Source organism: Octodon degus, unplaced genomic scaffold (assembly GCF_000260255.1).
Source record: "Octodon degus isolate 3935 unplaced genomic scaffold, OctDeg1.0 scaffold00014, whole genome shotgun sequence".
Lineage (NCBI taxonomy): Eukaryota > Metazoa > Chordata > Mammalia > Rodentia > Octodontidae > Octodon > Octodon degus.
Window position 1 is genome coordinate 25,700,451 of NW_004524590.1, and position 24,672 is coordinate 25,725,122.

Genomic DNA, 24,672 nt, shown 5'->3' on the forward strand with positions numbered 1-24,672 from the left:
TACATGGTAAAAAAAAAAAAAAAACAAAAAAACACCAGAAAGAATCTGCTCAGAAAGGTTCAGGTTCTGTGGACTGAGGGCCTCATACATGCACTAAGACTTACATATCAATGAAAATTTAAAATAACTTTATTAAATATTATTATACTCATTTTAGAAGGGAGGATCCTAAATCAAGAGGGATGAATGTTACATATTTCATATCATTGAAAATTTATAACAACCTTATGAAATACTATTGTACCCATGTCAGAGGGGGAGGATTCTAAGTCTAGAGGGATCATGGAACTTGTCCAGGTCTCTCAGCTAGTATGGAGCAAAATTTTAATAACTAGGGAGCTTCCCTCTAAAGCCCTTGCTTTGGCCTCCCTCTAGCTGCCATCTTGGGTCCCTGCGTGTGTGTACCTAATCTCAGTTGGTCTACCCAAGACTCCCTGAGTGCCAGTTCTAGTCCCCCATGTTGCTCCATGTCTGCTCCGACAAGATGAAAGAAACTATCATGAAACAGGAAAAACTCGCTGAACTGCAGGCACAAGTGCGCATTGGTGGGAAAGGAACTGCTTGTAGAAGGTGGTTTATAGAACAGCCACAGCAGATGATAACTTCAGTTCTCATCAAAGAAGTGAGGGGTAAACAATATCTCTGGTATTAAAGAGGTGAATATGTTTACAAATCAGGGAACAGTTATCCACTTCAATAACCCACAAGTTCAGGCGTCTCTGGCAGCAAACACTTTCACCCTTACAGGTCATGCTGAGATGAAACAACTGAAAGAAATGCTACCCAGCATCTTGAACCAGCTTGGTGCAGACAGTCTGACTAGTTTAAGGAGACTGGCTGAAGCTCCGCCCAAACAGTCTGTGGATGGAAAAGCACCGCTAGCTACTGAGAAGAGGATGATGAGGAGGTTCCAGATCTTGTGGAGAATTCTAATGAGGCTTCTAAGAATGAGGCAAACTCAACTAAGGCAGCTCCTGCAAAAGATCAAACTTGGGAAAAATTACTGGGAGCTGCTACTTTATATTATGACTGCTTTTTAAAATTGTTTATGTTTATGCATCTGATAAAATCTGGATCTCTAATATTTTTTAAGCCCAAGCCCCTTGGACACTGCAGCTCTTTTCAATTTTTGTTTACATATAGTTCATTCTTTGCAGCCAATTAAGCTGGAGAAGCATGGGAATAAAGTTTGAAACAGATTTTTTTTAAATAAAGCCCTTGCTTTTATTGTACTCATATATAAATTAATAAACCTAAAAATGAAACAGAAAAAAAATAACTTCTTCCCTTGTTGGGTAGAAGACTACTAGTCAATCAGGCTTTTGCCTTTATTGTCATCAGGGTTTAACGAAGACAAAGAAGCAACAGAAATATGGTCTTAACAAAACATTCTATCACTAGTATAATGAACAATAACAGAGGCCAGAAAAGCAAGGCAAGATCTCACACATGTGTGTGTGAGCACACGCACAGGTGTGTGTATGTGTGCATATGTACATGGGTGTAGGTGTGTTTCTGTGGTGTGTAATCTAATTTTATGGTTACAAACCAGCTTGGCTTATCCAAGACTTAGTTTCCTGCTATGTGGTGCATGCTGTGCGCCCTAGCACAAGTTGGTTTGCCTGCATAGCCTGTTATTTTTCTTCCTTAATAGCAGCCAGATTTGCTTGTGAGAAAATTTCCCTCCTCATCACACACAGCCTGGCAGAAGTGAAAAGAAACTCAACACATTTTCTGTAAAGATAGTCAAATATCTCTTTTCAGTAATTCAAGTGAAAACAATGGATTCCTGATAGCTAGCTTTTAGTTTCTTCTCCCTGGTGGATTTATCACCAATCTTCTTCCCCTGAGTGATTTGCTTGTTCCTAATTCCCAGGCAAATCCTAAACTACCTTGATTTCTTCTGATTTCCTCTGATTGTAATATAACAGCCTTAGCCAGTGTAAGAGGGTGCTGTATTTGGTGTCCTAATCACAATAAGTGCCGGGGTATTTGTCAATGAATGGGAAAATGATACTTTCTAGGAAGATTAAAGTGGGGCCCAGTGATGGAGGCATTTTAAGTCCCCTAAGGGTCGTCCCACAGCTATGCGCCAGATGACTCCCCAGCACTCACGGGAGAAATGAGCTTTCACATTTTCTACCAGGACATGCACAATTTTGTTCTACTGCTTATACTGTAGGGGACACTGACTAACTCATTCCAACATTGATTGCCAGGAGGGAGTGTCTACACTTTTCCATCACTGGACTTTTCTCTGTCTTTGGCTAATAATTGGAGCAGGATCTTCACTCAGTGAAGGAGCATATCTGTATACCCCTCAATCAAATGCAGAAGGTAACTGAGTGGTACATAGACTTCCCTGCTGTTTTGACCTGGGGTGTGTAAGTATGTGTGTGTGTGTGTGTGTGTGTGTGTGTGTGTGTGTGAAAACTTGTGTGTGAAAACTGAATTCAGAAAATTAAAGCTGAAACATGATACCTAAAGACTTTTATATTATTCTTTTATTAAACCGGAACAGTCTTCTGATTCTGTCTGGAATTATTCATTCTTAATTTATACCTATTTATTTTGTATTAAGAAGGATAGAGCAGATTGTTCAAGCTTCACAAACTCATCTCCTGTCATGTATTATGGTGCATGCCTGTCGGTCCGGCACTTTGGAAGGCTGACACTGGAGAACGGCATGTGTGAGCTTACCCTGGCCAATAATGACTTAATAAGATCTTAACTTAAAACAAAAAAGGTGCCTAGAAGTGGGGTTGGGCAGGCTGCAGATGTAGCTCTGTGCAAAAATGGTAGGTCTAATCCCCAGTAAGCCCCCCACAAAAAAAGATAAAAAACTTTGTCTTGTAAGAGGAAGCAGTTTCACTTGGCAGAAAGTGGAATTGTTGATTATGAAGGGAAACAACATAGTTTCTAAAAGTCCCTATTTCCTGCAAGTAGAGACAACATTTTGGACTCTTCCATGGACACAGTGAAATTCCAAAACCTGTTGACGCTTCTGATTTGATTTTCATCTTGCTATAGTAAAGCATTAAGGACTTGGCTCTTCTCAAATATATGGCTGCAGAACATTATCTTATGATATCCATAATTTACTGGCTAGGAACCCTGTTTCTAGAGACAGATCCCTGGGGTTATATTCAAGCTTGTCATTTGGCAAACGAGCAAGTTCCATTTCCTCAACTAGGAAAGAGTAGTATGAATAACACCTGCCACATGGGGCATATGGGTTAATAAAATAATAGATGGAAAGAACGTGACCCAGTGCCTAGAAGCCAGGAAGTTCCATGGTCATTGCCAGCTCTTGTTGTTATAAAAAAATGAGTGAGTGTGGATCATGCTTCTGGTTTGGTTTCTACAGAACTCAGATGTTTCCCATGCCTTTGTTGTGAATTTGAATGAATATGGTTGCCTGGTTTTCACTAAAGTTTTTTTCTTGTTTAAATTTTGCTTTTATTTCTTAAAATAATTTTTCAAAGAGTAATCTAAGTAATTACACAAAGCTGTCATCATTAAAAAGAGTATAGTTTTCTTCAGTGAGCAAAGTTTCTAGTTCCAAAGACATAACATAAACCACTATAAATGTTCAAACTAAAGACTCTTGAAATGTCATGTCATGTGACAGATTTGTACCTGCTTGATCTAAGCAACAGCAAAGGATCCTTCATATTTAAGTGTTAAATATTCTTTCCTGAGGCACCAATAGTTGTTGAAGGAGATCAAGATACTTCTATAAAGAATAAAGCATGTTCTTTTAAGTGGAAATGGATAGACACTACCTAGATTCAGTGATATGTTTAAAAAGAAAGAAAACAAACATGACTAAACCTTGCTTACAAGAATTTTTTTCTTTTTTTATTTTAGGGAAGGGTCTACAGGTTGCTCAGGGTCTCGCTACTAGATTGGACTCATAGTGATCCACCTGTTTACAGCCTCCCAAGAGCTGGGATTACAGGTGCATGCCACCATGCCCAGTCTCAATTGCCATCTCAGCATGTCTTGGGGGCAGAGCTGGCATAGCAGGTCCCCGGGGATCAAACCCCTCGCCCCTGAGCCTACTTGCAGGCACTCTACTCTGCTGAGCTATTTAATCTGCCCTACAAGAATAATTTTTTCCGGAAAACAATAACTATGATACAAAGTACTTGTATATCAAAGCAATTTTTTCCATAAGCAGTAATGAAAACTGAGATGAAACATTCCACAAATCAAAAATATGCATGTAAAATGGTTATAATACTGTAATATAATACAAGATAAAAAATAAAATACAAAAGGCAGAGAAAATTAAACAAGATAACTGATACCTGCCTTAGAAAACTTTAGTGGCTGGCGTGAGAGAGATGAGAGAGAGGAGGGTTATTGTGTTGGCATGGTGCTTTTCTACTGTTTTCCACAGTTTTTACATCTGTCTAATCTCATTTTAAGTGAAGGAATCCTCAGACTTTTGACTTTTTTACCTTTCCCTCTACAGAAAAATCTCCTCCATACCCTGTTTCTGTTGAGAGGTGATCACTCACAATGAGAGAGAGAGAGAGAGAGAGAGAGAGAGAGAGAGAGAGAGAGAGAGAGAGAGAGAGAGAGAGAACCATTGGCTCAGTTGTGGTCACATAGTGCACTATTTGATTTGCAAGATGTTATTTGTTTATTAAGTTAAAATGTGCTAGTGGTGTTTCCTCCCTTGCACAGCACTCTCAGAGCAAGTAGCTCATATCCCAAGATTTTTATGTAATTTCTTATGGAATTTTCATTACTATCATTTAGAAAGCCTTTGTTAAACGTCCTATCATGTGTGTTAATGTGCTAGGTAAACTAGAAATAAAGTTTTAACATTCTTTACATACAAATACAACATAATTTGTAGTGCTGTTCAATAACTCACTTTTTAATTCACTGCATATATTCTTCTTCATGTTTACTTTACCACAGGAACCTGTTGTGTGTTAGACACTTGTTACAGTATAGACTTCTCATTGTGTGTGGCTTTTCCTTTCTTTTCTTTTATTCCTTCACTCCTTCTTTACTTCCTCCCTTCATTTTGACTAGCAAAAACTGGTTTGTTTTATACAGTGCACTTATATAAAAACAAAACAAGTTCTGATTGCACTCCATTAGGCTGGCTGTGTTATATAGTTCTGGCTAATAGTCTCTAAACATCTATGGACTAGATTTTCCTAGGAAATTATCAGTTTCCTTCTCTCCTTGCACTATTATGTACCCTAACTGTCTCCCCAATCCAGGTAAGATTGGACATGTCCTTGGTGACATGGTCACAGCTGAAAGTACCAGTCTTCTGTTTTAAAAGTTCAGATTTAGTTGACACATGGTATTGTGCTTTATACCTTCTTCCCATTTCTGGGTGGAATGCAATGCTCAACACTGTAGTAGATATTACCTTATCATAAGGATAAAAGGCCAAAATAGCTAAGCAAAATGGAAGAAGCTACTTCCTTAGCTATCTAAGCTATGCTTGTATTCCTTTTCTGAGAATAGTAAGTCTCTCAATGCTTAAATTTGTCTTGTAGATTTATCCTATCAATAGCCAAGAACAACCTATGCTGATCTAGGGAAAACCCACACATGGCATCTGCTCTCAGCAAACCTAGAGATGTGGAGAAATTAAAAAAAGGGCTTTCTTCTCAGTTCAATTTCAATTCATTATTAATGCATATAGGTAATGTTTCTCTGAGTGCAGAACAATTCTGAGGATGCCAGTAAATTAATTGGTAAAGAACATGGAGATTGATCAGGAATAGGCAGAATGGTGGAAGAAATGATTTACTTCTCTGTTAGTTACTTTTCTTTTGACAAAGTACCCAGCACTCAAAGTTAAGAGAAAACGTTTATTTAGCTTACTGATTTTAGAGGTTTCAGTCCATCATCAACTGAATCCAGCTCAGCATCGCTGGGAAGCAGGGCATCACAGAGTAGAATCAGGACAGCAAAAGCAAACGATGACCCATCCCTTCTGCCTCTTTATCTTATCCAGTCTACTTAGGGTTGGTAGCATTCATACTCTTGATCCTAGTGCCCTTGATCCTAACATTGCACCTTGGATTGATCTCAGCATCAGACAGCAGATCCAGGTACCTCTGAAAATGCTGCATCTATGACCATGAGGCTTTGGGGGCATATCTTGACACAAGCCATCCTTGCCATCCTCAGTGGAAAATACAGATACCTATATACCTATGTTTCTTATGCCTAAATGACTCCTGGTTATACTTGCATAATGAAAAAAAATGTGTAAAACTCATATGGTAAGTAAAGAATTTGAAAACATAGAAAGTAGAGATTTGGTATAGTTATTAGTGGTCTGTATGGACATGAATTTGTAAATTTTGTCTTTTTAATTATATATATATTATATATATATATATGCTAAAACTAGTAAGAATTAGGAAAAGGGAACTTAGAGAAAGATATAATGCTGCTTCTGCTGTTACAATCTTATGATTTAATTGAAATGAAACAAATATACAATGAACATAATCCTTTGCATACCTTACAGTGTATAAAAGGAGAAAGCTGGAGTGCATTTATTTTTTAGGGAAGGAACTATGCTTATGTAGAGAAAGCAAAATAAGGAAGTTCTCAAACACAATGTAGTGCTTAGGTGGTTAGAGGAGAATGGACAGTTTTGTTTTGATGTATAGAACAAGATATACAATAGTCATAGACCAAAAGCAAGTCATATATATGTAACAACATAAAATATTGAATTTTATTGTAGCAGAGATCCCAGAAATCAAAGTGGCTAAGAATCAGAGCAAAATAAAACAAAATTTACTTCAGCACTGTAAAGTCCTATTCCTAAAGATTTAAAGATTGTATGAAAATTTGAATTCTACAGATAGACAATGAAAATATTTTTCCCCTTTTTATTTCAAATCATCTTTTGTAATTTTTCTGTTTAGATCCTTCTAATTTGGTCAATGCAAGGCACAGAATTTTAAAAGGAAATATATATATATATATATATATATATATATATATATAGTTTGCAGTTTATTAAATGTTAGATAATTTAGTCTAAATTTTTATTCGTATTTATTTAGCCACTCATCCGCAAAACAATAACAAACATGACAAAATGTTTTTTTTTCTCTCTCCATCTTTCTATTTCTCTCTTACAGCTTCTTCTTTTTATTTTTAAGCAAAAGGTTTCTTGTACATCAAATAGCTCTTTGAAAACAACATCCACTGAAGTGAAAGCAGGTCAGCCCTAAAGAAAAAGGCACACTTATTAGAGAACACACAACTGTGAATAAAGAGAGGGAAGCCTTTCCTTCTATGAAGAAAAAATTTTCCTGAAAGGGCAAGGGATGCTTTTGAACCCAGTGACAAGAGCATCTTTTAAATCCCCAAAAGGTCATATAATAATTGAGATTTAGGATTTTTTTTTTTCCTAACAGCAACTTCTGTTAAGTGAATCTGTTAAAGTTAAGCACTTAAATTAACTGAGCTGAACATGTACCTAAACATCCCTAAGGCAGAAAATGACTTTTGTTTTGACTTTCCAAACTTTCATTTCCCTGGTGACGGTGAGCACATGCCCCACAGTCATTGCAGCTTAACTAAAAACACAGAAGATATAAGAAACATTTCCAGCATTGCTCTCCACATTTATGGAGTGATGTTTTGTAACAAATTGGGCATTTTCTTGCCCAAATTTCCCAAAGCCTCAAAACTGTAACCCTACCCAACGCTGTTGACTGTTCTGTAAAGACGTCCTGTAACTGGCCTGCCCTGTTCTGCCTTGGCGCCTTCAGTTATACTTTTTCTTTTTGTAACTGGAGGGAGGTAGAGCCTGACCTGTTTCATTATCCAACTCAGATGGTAAAACCATTCTTGCAGCTTCCACAATTCTTCCTGAAATGAGCTGGCCTGAATTAGCATAGCATTTTTCTTCTCTTCATGGTCTTATGAAGACTGCAGGATGTTTTATTTGGTTGTCTATATTTCATTTAGCTATCCAGATTTCTATCTCTTCTGTTTTAACACCTACATTTTGTGCCACTTATGGATAGCACTATCTACTTAATTTTCTGTTAAGAATTTGAACCACAAGGTTTTGAACATAGAAGTTTTCTTATTAAAATCTATTGAATTAAACTGTAAAAGGGTCATTGACATATGATCGAACTCCACCATAATCTTAGAAAAAGATCATCAGGAAGGGCCTATTATTGGATGTGATAGATAAATATGCATACACACACACACACGAGTTTGTATATACCATGTATGTATGTGTTCACAGTGAGTATGTGCATATGATTTTATGGAGGGTATGCGATGTAAACAAGAAGCCATTTGCAAGAAAATGCAATTGACAAAACAAAGTTTATGTCTTTCATAATATGACACATTTTAAAAACTCTTTACATATTCCAAAAATTTCCTGAGAAATACTATAAATTCCTAATTATATATTTCCTTGTGGTGTAAACTTTGTTGAAATGTCTCCAAACTTTTATTTATGTGTTTAATGTTGAAGCTATAGTCAGATTAAATTTACTTATCAGTACCTTGAGGGTACAAATTGCTGGCTTCAAGATATTTATGGGTTTCACAGAAGCACTGGGGTGTCCCGAGATTCTTTCCTTCTTTGCTTTGTCTCTCAGTTAGACTTCCAAAATTTTAGAATCCAAATGCGACATTCTGTCAATGAAGAGGATAGGAGAAATTCTAGTTCTGTAATTAGGCACAGTATATTTCTGTATAGAGTATTAATTGATCAGGACAATTAGTTGGGAGGGATTTCTTCCGATACTGTCATAGTCATCTTTCTTCTACTTCCTTATCCCAATGGGATTCATTTCTGATCTTAGGAAGATTCACAACTCAATTTAGCATAGTAATTTTATGAGCACCAACACTCTTCTATTTGCTATTAGGAAATTCATCTCAAACTAACATAAATTATAGAAAGAAGGAGAGATTAGTTAGACATATGAAAATTTCTTTTTTCACATTTTGGCTCTATTTTCCTCTGGATTGATTTTATTGAAAAGCATCCTTTTCTATAAGGTGCCAGTGATTTCCAACAGCGATCTAAGGCTCCAGAACTTTCCTAAAAGAAGCAGAGCATTCATTTCCACGTGGTGACAAGTCTCACTGGCTGATTTTGTTCTACCTCGTTTCCATGTCCCCATTTGGAGCCAAAGCTGTACTCGGTGCTCTTCGGCAGACTGTGCTGTGCACTGTCTCCTACGCCTGGATGCAGCAGCGGGAAATCAGCACGGAAGTCTCGGGACAAGAGGGAAATCTTATGCCGACAAAAAATAACAGATTTTTCACTTAAAAAGACAAACACACATTCTTAAGTTACTCTGGCTGCTTTCTTCTGGTGGAAGCTTTTTGGTTTCATTTAATTAATAGATCCTGAGACAGTGTTAGGACATACATATTGGAATGTGCAAAACTTTTCAACACCTTCCATAAACATTTAGTCCAATCATACACTTTTCATATAGTTTTCAAAACTTTGTAAGGGCCAGCAGGATATACACAAAACATTTTGGAATAATTCACGCCTAAAAAGCATACAAAGGAGTTATCTATAATAACAAAAGTTAAGTAAGAAATTAGTAGACTTCCCATTCATGGATGAATAATACAGATGAAAGAAATACTTGCCAAGAAGGAATACTTCTTTTGAAGGGAGGTAGACTCCAATTATGCCTGGCTAAAAATTTAAAAGGTAGGAATTAGCATAACACAACTGGAGAAAATTAGGTCAATATTGGCTTAATTCTTTTTGGATAAGTAACGAATATTTTTTTTTCCTAGTGGTACAGGTATCCTAAAAGCAAAATAATAAAAATTATGAGAAACATGCATGATGATGCTGAAGTAAACAAAATGACTAAAACTAGAAAAGGATTATTTATTTAGGAGAGATAAAATAATTTGAAATGTTTCTCTAAAAGTTGGAAGATGTTTATTGAGGGAAGACTTCTTTTTCCATATTTTTTTATGTTTTGTATGTTTTTTATTTGCTCCAGGTGGGGTTTGTAACTGTTACTTTGCCACCTAAATTTATATAGCATAGAAGTTGGCATTTAAAAAAATATTTGTTTATTTATTTGGTACAGGGTCTCCCTACACAGTTCAGACTCATAGTGATCCTTCTGTCCCAGCCTCCCCAGCCCTGGGGTTACATGTGTGAGCCACCAAGCCCAATTTCAGTGACTGGCACAGCATGTCCGGGGCTGGCATGGCAAGCGGTACAGGCGATCAAACCCAGGTCTAAGCTCTCTTCCCAGCCCCCTCTATTTTTGTTTTTATTTGATGAAAAAAATGAAACATTGTTTCATAAACAAGTAAAAGGAGAATAACAGTAGAGTTTCCACTGTGCATCATTATCTTTAAGTTAATTTCCCTTCCTTTTTTTTTTTTATTTTTTTTGTGGAACAGGTATTGAACTCAGGCTGTTGTTCTTGCCAGGGAAGTGCTTATTCTACTGAGCCATCTCCCCGGCCCTCCTTTTTTTTTTTTTTTGGCGGAACCGGGGATTGAACTCATACTCTTGCACTTGCCAGGGAAGTGCTTATTAATTTCCCTTCCTTGTTCCATTGTTTCTAATGTTCATGAAGTAAAGCACTGGAAACAAGTATTGATAGTCTGTTTCTATTTATGGTTCAATAGTATTCTCTTGTATAGATACATTTTATTTACTACTTAGGAGTTGACACTATTCCTTTTCTTTAAATTTTCAGCACCTATATATAGCCCTGAGCACTGATTTCAAAGTTTTCAGTTGAATGCCTGTTTTAATTTTGGGGAGTGTACACTGTGGATAGAAGTTGCAGCACATCATAGCAATCCCGTGCTTTATATAGTGAGGAACAGCCAAATGTTTCATCTCAAGTTGCAAAGTTCCATTCCTGCTTTAAGATTTCCCATTTTAGTTGGGCCTGACAGTTTCATATTGCTCTTCAAATACTGCCTTTTTTATGTCCCATAAGTTATGATGTTATATTTTTATTTACATTCTTCTCTAAACATTTAAAAGTTTTTCTATGTGATCGCTTCTTGGATTCCTTTGTTATCTCATGGTGGTTTAATTTCCACATTCCTTTTTCTAAGTTTTCCTCTCTTATTGAGTTCCACCTTCATTCTGTTGCTGCAGAAGATAACTGATGTGATTTCTATCCCTTTAATGTTCATCAAACTGCGTTTTATAGACAAGCACAGAGTCTGTCACGGAAAACACTTCATTTGTACTTGAGAACCATGAGTGCTTTGCTGCTGTTGAGTGGAATGCTGTGTATCTATTTGTCAGGTTTGATTGGTTAGTCATTTTTAATTCTTTTTTCATTTTGATCTTCTGTCTAGTTGTTCCATAAAGAAACTTTGTGTGGAATCAAATTATTATTAAATAACTCTTTACTTCTCTTTTTCAATTATTTTTAATATTTTTTGAGAGGTTGGTTGGAAATGTAAATGTTGATGATTGTTATATCTTCTCTGTGGATTGATCAATAATTTTTATACATTTATAATTACTTCATCTTGATGGTTTGACTCTATCAGTGCCTTTGTCCTTTTTAAAAGCTTTCCATGCAATATCTATTTTGTCTGATATTCATGTAAATAAGGAGAGCCTCTTATAGGGAACAAGTAGTTGTTCATGGTTTTTTGTTAATCCATTTTGCCAATCTATGGCTTTTGAATGGAGATTTTAATGCATTCACTCTAAAGTAATTACTGATAAGACAGGACTGATGCCATTTTACTACTTATTTTCATTACCTCTGTACATTAGTCATCTGTAATAACAATAATGAAATACCTGAAATAATTAACCTACACAGGACAAATTTGATTTTAGTTCACAGTTTTAGAACAGATGAATTTACTGCCATGGGCCTTTGGCAGGTGTACCAGATGGCATGGAGGAGAGGCTACGGCAGAGTGAACTGCTGAATTCTGCACCAGGAGGCAGAGTAGAGGAGCAAGAGATTAGTGTCCCACAATCTCTTTCAGTGTGCATGAACAAGGATGTAAGTCCCCTCCTAGCAAGAGTAGTTAGTTCTCTTTAACATATGGACCGGTGGGAAAACCCTAAGATTTAACTACAGCATCCTCTTCTAGCCTCTTCATCCCTCATTTTGTCCATTATCTCGTTCTTTGTGCTGCCCTGTCTTTTTTTTTAAATTTTATTCATTTATTTATGTGTGTGTGTGTGTGTGTGTGTGTGTGTGTGTGGCCAGCTCAGCCCACCAGGGGGCGGGGCTGGCTTTTTGTATAATAAATTACTGTGATTCCTTTTCATTTCCGTATTGCTAACTATCCACGATATTCTTACAAGCTTGCAACGTTCACCTCCACCTTCAGCACCAACACTACCCGTTACCATCACCTCTGCCACCTCTGTGTCCCTCCTGCTCTCTGAGCTTGGCCCTTGTTGAGAGAACTCTTTCACGGCTGTTTCAGGTTATTTGGCATTCCGCTTCTGCCTTCACTTTCTGTTTATCTAGGGATGAAACATTATTCAGAAGTGAAACTTTAAAGCTTTTGGGGTCTCCTTTGATCAGGCGGCGGGGCTGAGCATGTGTACGGCTTACTTTTACTCCCTTTCCCAGCCGTCTTCTTCCCATGCATTTGATCTGTCTACTCCTCAACGTGTACTGTCTTGATTCAGATACTGGCGGTTAGTGTGTTGGTTTCATAACGTTATTAGCACATGCCTCCCAGGAGTAGGAATTCTTCAGCTCTGCAAACTCTGAGGTGAATGCAACACTGGTGACTTTCTAACCTCAGGCAGTGGGCAATCATCAAAATATCCACCTACAGGTCAACATATGCATGCACAGTTCCCAGAGTAATATGCGTATTGCTCTTCCTGCCACTAATGAGCTGAACAGGGAACTCTGGCTCCCATGTCACTGATGCTGCCAACCTGGGGAGTGAAAGGTGGTGTACAGGTAAGCTTCTGTGCCACCATACTTCCCTTTGTAATTTCAGCAGTTTCTTAATTAACTACTGCCATGATTGTCTTAACATTTCTGTGAGGTTCTAGGGTACCCAAAATGATTTTGACAGATATATATTTTTTCTTGCTAGTTTAATCATTGCTTTTGTGGAGAAAACATTTTTGGAGTTTCTTACTTCATCATTTTCAGTAACATCACTTTGAGAAAGATACCTTTTCTATGATTAATAAGAAAAGAAGGAAAAAGATAGAGACATCAAGAAGAAAAATGGGAGTGGAATGGAGGACATTTTGATAGATAAACCCATTAGAATGATCTTTGGAGTTGTCAGCCTCCCACAGGGAGGATGTATGCCAATCCAGACAAGAGTTCTGTGTGGCTGGTAGTGTGAGAGAGGACACGAATGCTGCGGGTCCTTTGTGATGCTCAGAAACAGGACATTTCATTGTGGAGTTTGACAAAATCATTAAAAGCACACATTTCTATGCTGAGCATTTAATTTAAATTCTGAGTTGCAAAAGTTTCTTTATTATCTTAAAATCAAGTTGTTGAATCTAATTCTACCAAAATATTTTGCTTTTCTGAAAATCTTATAAACAAAATATATGCATATCTATGCTTTCTGCTCCATTCTTTGTTTTCAGATGTGGAAAGTTCCACTTCAAAATAGATTACAGCCAAGGTAAGCAAAACTTTGAAACTTTACTTGACCTTGACCTTGACCTTTGTTTATATTCTTTTTTTTTTTTTTTTTTTTTTTTTTTGTACCAGTGTTCAAACTCAGGACCTTGAGCTTGCCAGGCAGGTGCTTATGCCATGAGCTATCTCACCAGCTTCTGTATTCATTTGCCTATATAAAATTTTCTAAACAGGATTTTCTTCAGTGCAGCTCAACTGAAATATTGAACTAAAAATGCTAACTTTTTCTCTTTTGGATAAAAATGAATTTAAATATAAAAAACATGTTAAATGACAATTTACAATTACTTGACAAATAAAGGTGACTGGATTTAAACTTTCATGACCTGCTCACTTTTCTCATCATTAAACTCCATTTTTCCTGGGTGCTTTTCAGTTATACATTTATCCAGCTAGATGTTGTTGAGTAACGAAATGCCACCTGCATGTTTTCTGTTCTGAGAGACTTTTGGTTTAGGCCCAGGAATTACTTACAGCCTCTTGCTTTGGGCATAAGAAGATTGGATGGCTCAAACATTTTTGAAGTTAGCATTTTTAGAAAATCTCCATTCTAAAAATGAATTATTAGCTAAAGAAAGACATTTTATAAGATACTGTATCAGCACGTGAGTGTGCTATTTTAGAGGGGCTAACAAAGGGTGTTTGCTTCTGTAACATGAAGCTATATTGAGATATTTTTTAGTACCATGTGAACAAGTGAAGAGAACATGGAAAAATGCCTGTCTTAATTCCAATGTTTTCCCCTTTCTGAAGTGCTCTGGGCAGGGAGATTTGCAATGAAACCTCTTGCTACATTGCCTGATTATTGATGATTCTCTTTCTTGGTTGCTTAGATAGAGCTGTAATCATTTTTCTTGTTGGTCTTCATTCAGCAAGAAGAGAGTGAAAATGGATATGCCTGTCTCAAACTGATATCAGCTTCTCAGCCTCATCTCCTGGCCCAACTTTTGCTTCTGTTCAGGAAGCAAAGGGAGGAAAAGGCATATTCTTTTTATTAGTTATGATAGCTTAGATGAGGCTAAGCTCCCTGCCTCCCACATAACTAGACCAAGAGAGTGATGCATACATATTTACCAAAAGATCAAATGTTTTCCATGAAAGACAGCAAAGGCATCTGGGGTATCATGCTAAATAATTAATTTTCTGTTCACAATTTAAAAAGAATACTTTCCTGATTTTCTGGATGTTTATAATGGCCTCCAGGTTGCTGTGATTTTTAAGTATAAATACTAAAAAAATTTCGTTTTCACATTTTCTGAAGGTCATGATTTGAAAGTGAGGTGTAGACTGCTATGGAGTTGTAACTAGTGAGTCTAACTGGAAATAAATCTACATAAAAACATGCAAAGCATCCTGATCACTGTAAATTGATTTGAACTTTATAAAAATATAATAATTGTACTGCTTGGATTGAGTTCAAAGGAATATTTTGAGGCTTGGGAGTGAGGATTTTACTTATTAGGAAAAAGTAGATATTACAAAATGAATTTCTGCCTTTAATTAAAGTTCAAATTATAATATGGAATCTCCACATTGTTTTAGTTTTTGCACTTTTCTAATGACTAGAAATACTGAACATTTGTTATCATGAATTCATCAGCCATTTGCATCTCTTTGGGAAGTATCTAGTCATGTTAGGTGCCCAATTTTTAACATGCTTTTTACTTTAGGGTTGTAATATTTTAGAATTCTTTATACATTCTAGATATTAGTTCTCTGTTCAAAGTGTAACTAGTAGAATTTCTTTTCCATTTTGCAGATTGTGTTTTCATGCTGTTTGTTGGTTGTTTCCTTTGCTGTATTCAGATTTTTTTAAAAATTAGATATGACCTCATTTGTTGACACTGGATGTTACGTTTGTGCAGTCAGTATTCTTTTTGATGTTTATTTATTTTTATTTATCAGGTACATCATCTCACTGTGCAACTCAGACCCCTAGTGAAAGCCCTGTCTCAGCCTTCCCGTCTCTGGGATCACAGGTGTGCGCCACCACACCTGGACTCGGTGGCCAGCATAGCACGCCTGCGGTCCTGTGGCCAGCACGCCATGTGCTACTGGTGATTGAACTCAGGTTCTTGTGCTTGCCAGACAGGCGCTTAGACTGCTGAGCTATCTCCTCAGCCTGTGCAATCAGTATTCTGTTCAAACACTTCTTGCACATTCCTTTATTGTAGTGATACATGCTTGTCCGTTTTTGTAGCAGGATAATTTATAATAGCTAAATCTTGGAAGTAATAATTATATACAGTGGAGTACTAGTCTTCCTAAAAAATGGTAAACTGGGTTCACAGGAAGGAAAATGGATGTAATTTGAGAATATGATATTAAATGAAATAAATCAGACATACAAGCTATCGTGTGGTTTCTCTTCTATGATAATCAGAAATACAAGGAGCAAAATAAAGATAGAGAGTAGAGAATGGTAGATTCATCTATTGCAAAAAGGAAGAGAACAAGAGATAGCAGAGGGGAGAGTAGGACAAAAAACTTGAGATACATCGTGTGCATGTACCAAACCCCACCAAAGAGTGCAGTCACGGTGCATGGCAAACGTAGACTATTGAAGAAATAAAAAAATGAAAGAAAACATTTTTTAAAAATTCCAATTATAACCACTTTAGCAGTAATAATATCACAAGGAGGGATTGTGTGGGGGCAGGAGAGATGGCTCAGTAGAATAAGCACTTCCCTGGCAAGCACAAAGGCCTGCATTCAATCCTCGGTTCTGAAAAAAAAAAAAAAAGGGATTGTGATATAATATGAACCATTTTTATAGCATTCCTAGATGCTTCCTGGAACACTGAAGAATTTAATTTCTAGGAAAGCCCCAAAAGTAGTCTTTAAATTTCTTACAGGCATAATTATTTCAGAAAATCAAGCATAGATTTAATGCACACTTGTTTATTAGGAAATTACAATGAAAACTGAACTTTTTGCCTGCCCACTTTCTCGTTTAGACATCAGGGCCTGGGTCGGGAAAGTGCTGGATCCTCCTCAACAGCTCCCGTCAGAGCAGGCGCTGACCTGCTGAGACTGCACAAAGCAGGCAACCTCAACGCTGAAGTCACCCTTTTACTGCAATTTTGGAGGGGAATTCTTGTGTATTCTGGTTCTTGGAAAAAATAGATTCACTGAAACTGAAAACCCCTTGGTGGATAATTCTAGTTGGTACAGATTTTGTAGTACGTTTTAGATATACATAATGATCACATTTAGCATACCATGTTTCTTGGTTCTTTCTTTTTTTCCATTTCCCTATCTTCTCTTCAACCCCTTTTCCTCTCTTTGTTTACAAAAGTTTTGTCTCTATTTTTTCTTTCTCTTCTCCATTTTGTCCTTTTCTTTTATTCTATTCCTGGTCCTTGCTCCCTAGGTCTCTCCTCACTTGAACATTTCCTTCCTATATCATGATTTCCATTCTACAATTTGGTCCTAATTTCCTCTTCTGGTTTCTCACATTGGTGAAACAATGAAATATTTCAATATGTGAGTCTGATTTATTTCACTTAAGAGTATGGTCTCAAGGAGCACGAATTTACCTTGAAATGTCTCAAATGTATCCTTTTTTAAGGCTGAGTAGTACTTCATTTTAGGAAAAAACCCACATCTTCTTTATCCATTCATCTGTTGATTGGCATGTGGACTGCTTCCAAGATTTTGCTATTACAAACTGTGCTGCTATAAACATGGTTGTACATATATTATTGCATTATGTTGTTTTTAATTCTTTTGGAAAGTTACATAAAAGGAGAATAACTGGGTCAAATAAAAACTCTAGTTTTTAGTTTTGTAATGAATCTCCACATTTATTTCCACAAAAAATCAAAAGACAACTGACCGAGTGGGAAAATAATTTTGCCAACCATTCCTCAGACAAATGACTATATGAAAGATATGTAAAGAACCAAAAATCTGATCCTTCAAATTTAAACCCAATAGAAAATAAGCATCTAAAATGAATAGACACTTTTTAGACATATGAGATGAAATGTCAGAAGAAATAAATGAAAAAATTTCAATATCACTGGTAATTTGAGAGGTGCAAATTAAAACAACACTGAGATTCTATCTCACTCCAGAAAGAATGGATGTCATCAGGAACTTAGCTGATTTTGATTCCTGGGATGCTGTGCTGGCCCCACCCTCAGTAGGTTTACTGAGATGGCGATTGAGACTGGGTGTGGTGGTGCACACCTGTAATCCCAGCACTTGGGAGGCTGAAAACAGGAGGATCACTATGAATCCAATCTAGATAGTGGGACCCTGCAGAAGCTGTATCCCTGTACTAAATGCAAAAAAAAAAAAAAAAAAAAAAATCAGCTGATAGCAAATGCTGGAGTGACTGTGGGGAAAAGGAAGCCTTTCTCCCGTGTTGGTGGGAGTGCAGACTGGGTGCAACCATTATGGAAATGAGATGCTTTGAGAAAGACACATTTCTCTCTGTTGCTACTAGTTCACCATTAGAATAAAACACCAGCACACCCTAAGAAAAAAAAATAAACTTCTGGTCTATGATAAGTAGTTTGTGTACCAAAAATATATTACTGAAATACATTGGGTATATCTTCAGGTGGTGTCACTTAAATATAAAGAGAAGTGTGTGTTCATCTCGAATGCCCATCAGAAAAGCACAAAAACAAGGTATAAAAAGTAAAGCCATATTAATATTCTGAGATATAAAAGGCTCAAGTCAATAACTTCTGACAGGGCTGGGGAGATGGCTCAGTGGAATAAGCGCTTCCCTGGCAAGCGCAAGGGCCTGAGTTCAATCCCCGGTAAACTTCTGACATTGCCAGTCCTATGGATTATCCACTACTAGTATGGATTACTGGATTCTATTAGATTATTTTGCTGAATTCACATATCTACAATATTTAAATGGCAGTGGAATACCCATCTCTGACAAAATTAAACCAAAAAAGGGGATATAGATATACAGCTACTTTCTCTTAATTCAACAAGAAGAAAGATTTGTACTAATAGTGTTTGGACAGGATACCATGTCTGCATCTTGTACTATGAAGAACCACTATGGAGACAACCATGCTAATAATTAACAAATAATGGGTTTGAAACTGTCTCATTGCTATTTGTTTCTCAGTAAAATTAATAAAAAATACATTGGGAAAATCTGTGGACCATGTATGGAAGTATATTCTAGGGGTAATAGTAAATAAGAGATCCATATTATGTTACTGGATTGTACCAAATAACATAAAATGCCTACAACTATTAGAGACTACAGATTTTTTATGTTTCTCGCCAGCTAGAGTGGGCACACATCTCTTCAGCAGTTCAGGCTGTAATGAGTTCCACTATTGCTTGGGCTTGCAGAAGATCCAATGATAATTAATTATTTGAAATGTTTGCAGCCAATAGCAATCCTGTGTAGAGACTCTGGGAATAATCAACAGAATTACGACTTAGATGTCTAGTTTTTTGGAGGAACTCTGTGGTTTTTCTCCAGGTATTTTGAGAAGTAACACTACCTTAATGGTGGGCAATGGCAGAGACTGAATTCTTAACCACAGGACATCAGGTGAATGCATAGTCTTAGTTCTTCATCATGATCTGGAATTAGTGTGACACACTTGGCTATATATTTGATTATTACATCAGTATACATCATTAAATAACGATGGCTTACAATAGACTAAAATCAAGTAAGGCTGAAAGATACGCAAATGTGCAAATGCTAGGACCACTCAAAATCAAGCAGAGAACTATACACCCACCTTATGTTACTATTAAAGAGAGAAAATACAAAAAAATCCCTCCAAGATTGCAAAATTGCATGTAGTACACTCAGTTTTCCCCTTCTGCATACAGGTGGAAGTGTATATTCTGAAGTGGAGATTATAAGATGCTTTCTCTGCCATAGTTAGGAAACATGAACTTGAGCATCACAAGATAAAAATGAGAGTGGCTTTTCTGGGCCAGTGAGATAGCTCAGCAGACTGAGCACCGCTAATACAAGCACAGGGACTAGGGTTTGATCTCCAGCACCACATGCCACGCTGGCCCCACCCCTGGTGCACTGAGCTAGCCACCAAGTCCGGGGGTGGTGGCACATGCCTGTAATCCCAGTGCTGGGGAGGCTGAAAACAGGAGGATCACTATGAGTCTGAGAGGGCTAGTTTGGAAATTTCAACCATAGAATACTGAACTGGAAGTTGAAATTGCTACTTGTCTAATTTGGTCTCTTTATGCCATGGAACTAAATAAAAAATGGGTCACTGTACTTGACAGCGTGATTTATCCCTATTACCAAAGGAAAATTATATTGTTACACAGTGGATATAATCAGGACTAAATCTGAAACCCAGAGAATTCTCTAGGATATTATTACTGTGTGCAGTAGTAAAGGTTAATATGAAATTACAGAAATGGAAAAAACAAACAATGACATTATGATTTAGAACTAAGACCTTTTGAGAAAGAAAATTTACATTATTCTACCATGTGAAGAACACTGACTAGTGGAAGTTGTAGCTGAGGGAAGAGAAAATATGAAATAAGCAGTTAAAGAAGATACATATATATATTTTTTCCTCTGTGATGTGTTAATAGAGATGAGGAGGACAGGAGCTTTGTATGTTTCTTTTTCTGCACGTTACATGTGTTTACTGGTATATACAACTACTTTTCTTGTCTCTCCCACATCTTACTTTTCTTTTGTGCACAAGTTAGATGATAACTTTAATCACTAGGTTGCAGCACACTGTATTCCACGGAACTGTGACAGAGGTGAGATGGGGGAGATACCTGCTGAGGCTGCACTGTGGGGAGTGCCTGAGAAGGCTTTCACTTGTGGAGAAGAGCTTTGTCTTCTTAGGTGAAAATACAGAGTAGCTTTACTGTAGTAACATACAGATGTTTTTAGAAAGGTGAATATATAGACTAAGGAGGAGGCAGAATACAGAGCGGTCTGCAGTACCCATCTATTCTCTTACAGCTCCAGCCTCCTGCTTTGTGATAACAGAGAAAGCGCCCTGTGATGTTTTCTGCTGCCAGCTGCCATGTGTGTAAGCAGAGGGCCCTGAAGGGGACTTGGGGTCTGGTGTGCCAGTGGGCTCTGATGTGCTTTTCTGGGTAGGTTCCCATCTCTAGGCTCTTGCATTATGGGTGGATTCAACAGCATCAGCCTTCTTTTGTGGATATGTCCTCTCCAGGACCTAAGTCTTAATGCACATTGCATCAGTGCCTGTCAATAGCACATAGCTCATAACATTACTGGCACATTCTAGAAAGTTCTGCCCCTTTCCTTGTGGAACACTTCCTTTGGCATTTCAGAAGTTGAATTTCCAGTACCTTCCAGCATTTTGTGAACTTTGCCATCTTTACCTCGTGTCCTGTGTGTTTGAGGAGTGGGAGTAGATGAGATTCCTTCAGTGGATGTTATCTTATTTCTATTTCTACTATATTTTAAAGAATTTGGGTGTTGGGGAGATAGCTCAGGGTCATAAGAGCCTGCCTGGCAAGTGCAAGTTCCCAAGTTCAATCCCCAGAACTGCCAAAAAAAATGTTTACTAAACTTTTCACCAAAATACTTTGTTATACTGATCTCTTTTGGAAATTAATGATTGTATAAAACTTCCTGCCCTTAAATCATGTGGTTTCAGCCTCCAGAGCAGACCCTCACTGATCCAGCTGAGTGTGGGGCTTTCTGCATGGTTTCAACGCACCACACCAGAAAGATTCTTGTCCCTTTGTATAGCTTCCATTATTAATACCTTGCACCATACTGTAGAATCATTTAATTTCATAGATTTTTATGAATATCTTGTTACTGCTCTGAATTATATCCTGGGATCATAGCAGAATAAAGTTAATAAATAACACTTAAAATATTTATCTCCATGGCTGATATATCAATCCATCGTACAAGTAATAACATAATTGGCTTTGGAGGGTGTTTTCTTCCTCACTGGGGTGTTGACTGATCTTAGTGGAGCCAAGACAGAGGAGTTTCAGTTGTCTTAGATGAGGCACAACAGCAAAGTATATAGAAACAGGATATCTAACATTTAGAAAACAATGTTATCCCAAAATAGAATTATACATTTTCTGGTAGAGCACTTGGAAAATATAACAATTTATAAAGAATGTTTAAGATCTACTGCTTGTTTATCTCCTTCCATCTTCCAGGTATCAGGGTAGGCTTCTTTGCATATTTTAGCTCACAGATAGTCTACAAATGAAGTGTATGCATTTTAAAAATCAATGATAAAATCTACATTCATAAATAATAAGTCACTATTGTAAAGTGTCAAAACTGAGATTCAAGGCTCATCTTTCCAACTCCAAAGGCCTTACTTTCTTATTATGGGAAACAGCTAACCCATTTTGATTAATCAGTCTTAATCTAAACTTGTTGTAAACAATGCAGTAATTGAATTATCTTGTACTCTTTTTTGCATATATTAAATACATTTGCACTTAGCTACATTTGACTCATACTATGTATTCAGAATAGTAGCAATTTATTTTCTTAACATTAGATATGCCATGAAAATGAGTTTGTAGTATTATTTGCCAGTCCGCTAGTAGTTAAAAATTATGCTCTGCTTGCTATTATTGCTAGTACATGTGATACCTTATAGGACATGTTTTGTGAATATTTTAAGCAATTTAAGTTAATATTTTGAATTCTTTACTAAAGGTGAACTGATGTGATCAAATATTATGGCTATTTTGAGAATATTAATTAATGCACATTGCCAAGTTGTATGTCAGACGGATTAAAGCAAGTACACAAAGCATAAGCATACATAACTTTCTGATTTCTGTCCGGTTAACACAGCACAAGGAACCAGGAGCAGCAAGGTCTCCAGCAACACCCTGGAGGAGACAGTGTGCAAGGTCCTACAAGTTAATCAACTTGCGCACCAAAAGTTTTTGGAGATGTGGAACTGCAGCGCTGCTTGAAAAACTATAACACATAGAAGGACAAATGCTCGCAGGTCCCCAGACTGAAGTCCAAGTGCTCTGTGTGTGTCCTGGAGAGACCAGCAGCACTGTGATGAAGCTACCATGGATTCCCCCACATGGACATCGAGACACTAGAGAAACTCAACAACAGTAAGAAGTTGGCCAAGAAATACCATGTCTTTTTGCCTTTGGAGTCTCCCATTGAGCCAATCCCAGGTATGCTGGGCCCAGCCTCAGTAAGGTGACGGATTCCCTTTGCTGGTGACACACAATGAAAACATGGTGGCCAAGGTCAACCAGGTGAAGTCAAGCTCCCGATGGAGAAGGTGCTGTGTCTGGCTGAGGCAGGTGGTCCTGTGAAAAGGACAGGTGATGGCTGGCCGAGCTTCCCACTGCAGTTGTTCAAGAAGAATTGGCAGAATGTGCAAGCTCTGTATATCAAGCACTCTGTGGGCAAGCATCTGTTGCCAAAAAAGCAATAATAATGAAAAGCATGCTTGTTTTACTGTATTGAATAATTTCATTGAAAAATATAGTACAATGTTTGGTAACAGCTTTGACAACTAAATATGAAACTGAGTTTTTGGAGAGTAAGTTATAGTATTTATCTCTCATCCTAATATTTTTAAAGATTCTTTGTATTTTATAATAGATACGTGTGAAACATGTAAGATATTTTTCAAAAGTTAATGAGTTAAATCTGTGTTTAGTATCTGTGCTGAAAAACACTTAGGCCAAATGTTTGTGAATTTTGTTTATTACATTAATTTAAGTAGTTTTTTGTTTTGTAAACCCAAATTTATTGTTTCACATTAGTTATCTACTTTTTCTTAAGCATTATATATCTAGAGGTCCTGTGAGTGCTGTTGACAGTATTTTGGCACTTCCATTTAAATGTCTATCTTCTTGACATGCGATCTATTATGAGATTCAAAGCAAGCAGCCAAGACTTTCTGCACTCTTTGAAAAGCAAACTTGCTAGTACATACAACATTGAGTTATGAGATATTTTGAAGTGATAGTATAGATGGTTATATCAGTCTAGGTGAGGGAAAATTTGGAAGCTGTGGAGAAATCTGGATAACAATTTTTTGAAGGGAATGGATATGCAAATTATCCAGAAAATGGAACTACCCAATACATACATGAATCAAAATATCACACTGTCCCTCAAAGACTATTTTGTGTAAGTAAAAAAAATGATTGACCTAAGCTGTAGGTTGCACCGAAAATTAAGAGAGAGTGCACCATACTGATAGAGGGGGAAAAACTGATCTCGGATGAGCGACATCCAAACGATACAGGGAACCTCCAAATGACATAGGGAAAATGATCTCCTGACCTGACCTGCATGAGTTCGTGTTCTCTAAAATCAAAGAATGAATTTTAGGAACAAATGTAGGTTATGAGCAGAATATATTTATTAAGGGAAAGAAAGCTCCTGTCTGAGAGAGGGACAGGAGAGGGGTCCCAAGCGGGTTGTTCCTGGGAAGCTGTCTCTTCCAGGGACTTTTATAGTGTAAAACCATGTGGAGCTAAGATGGAGAAAGGGAGAAGGTGCTTAGGTGAATGTGGGGTGGGACAAAACCATGGTTAACCAATGAGATTACAAGCACCACTGCTCAGGTAAAACTGATTAAGTCTGGGATCAAATGGGGAAGGGAGTCAGGTACCAAAAGGGCATGAATATAAACCAGGACTTTATCTGATAACCATCAGATAAGGATTCTTTCTGGTTTTCTCGGGGTAATGATCAATCCGGGATGCTAATCTTTAGGGAGGTTAGCATTATTTTGCTCTTTAGGTCTGGCTTACAGCAGGAGCATCTGTCCCTCCCACAGTTGTAAGGTATCTTGTCCTTTATGCTGTCTCCTTCGAGGGCCTGGCCTTGTCTGACTGCCTATAATATTTCTATCTAACAGCTGGCTGCAACAATACAATGACTATGTGCAGTGCATCAAGGAGTTATCTGTTCTATGCTGACCTTCTAATCACAAAATCCAATTAGTTGTATTTTATTATCTTTAGTTAAAAAGTTATTAGATTAGTAGATTGAGAAATTAGAGAATTTTAGAATTAATGTATGGAAAAC

The 24,672-nt window shown here is 37.2% G+C and overlaps 1 pseudogene; it reads left to right on the plus strand.

Moving 5' to 3' along the window:
- Positions 1 to 473: 473 nt before the first annotated feature.
- On the plus strand, positions 474 to 5,573 carry LOC101573394 (annotated as a pseudogene).
- Positions 5,574 to 24,672: the final 19,099 nt, after the last annotated feature.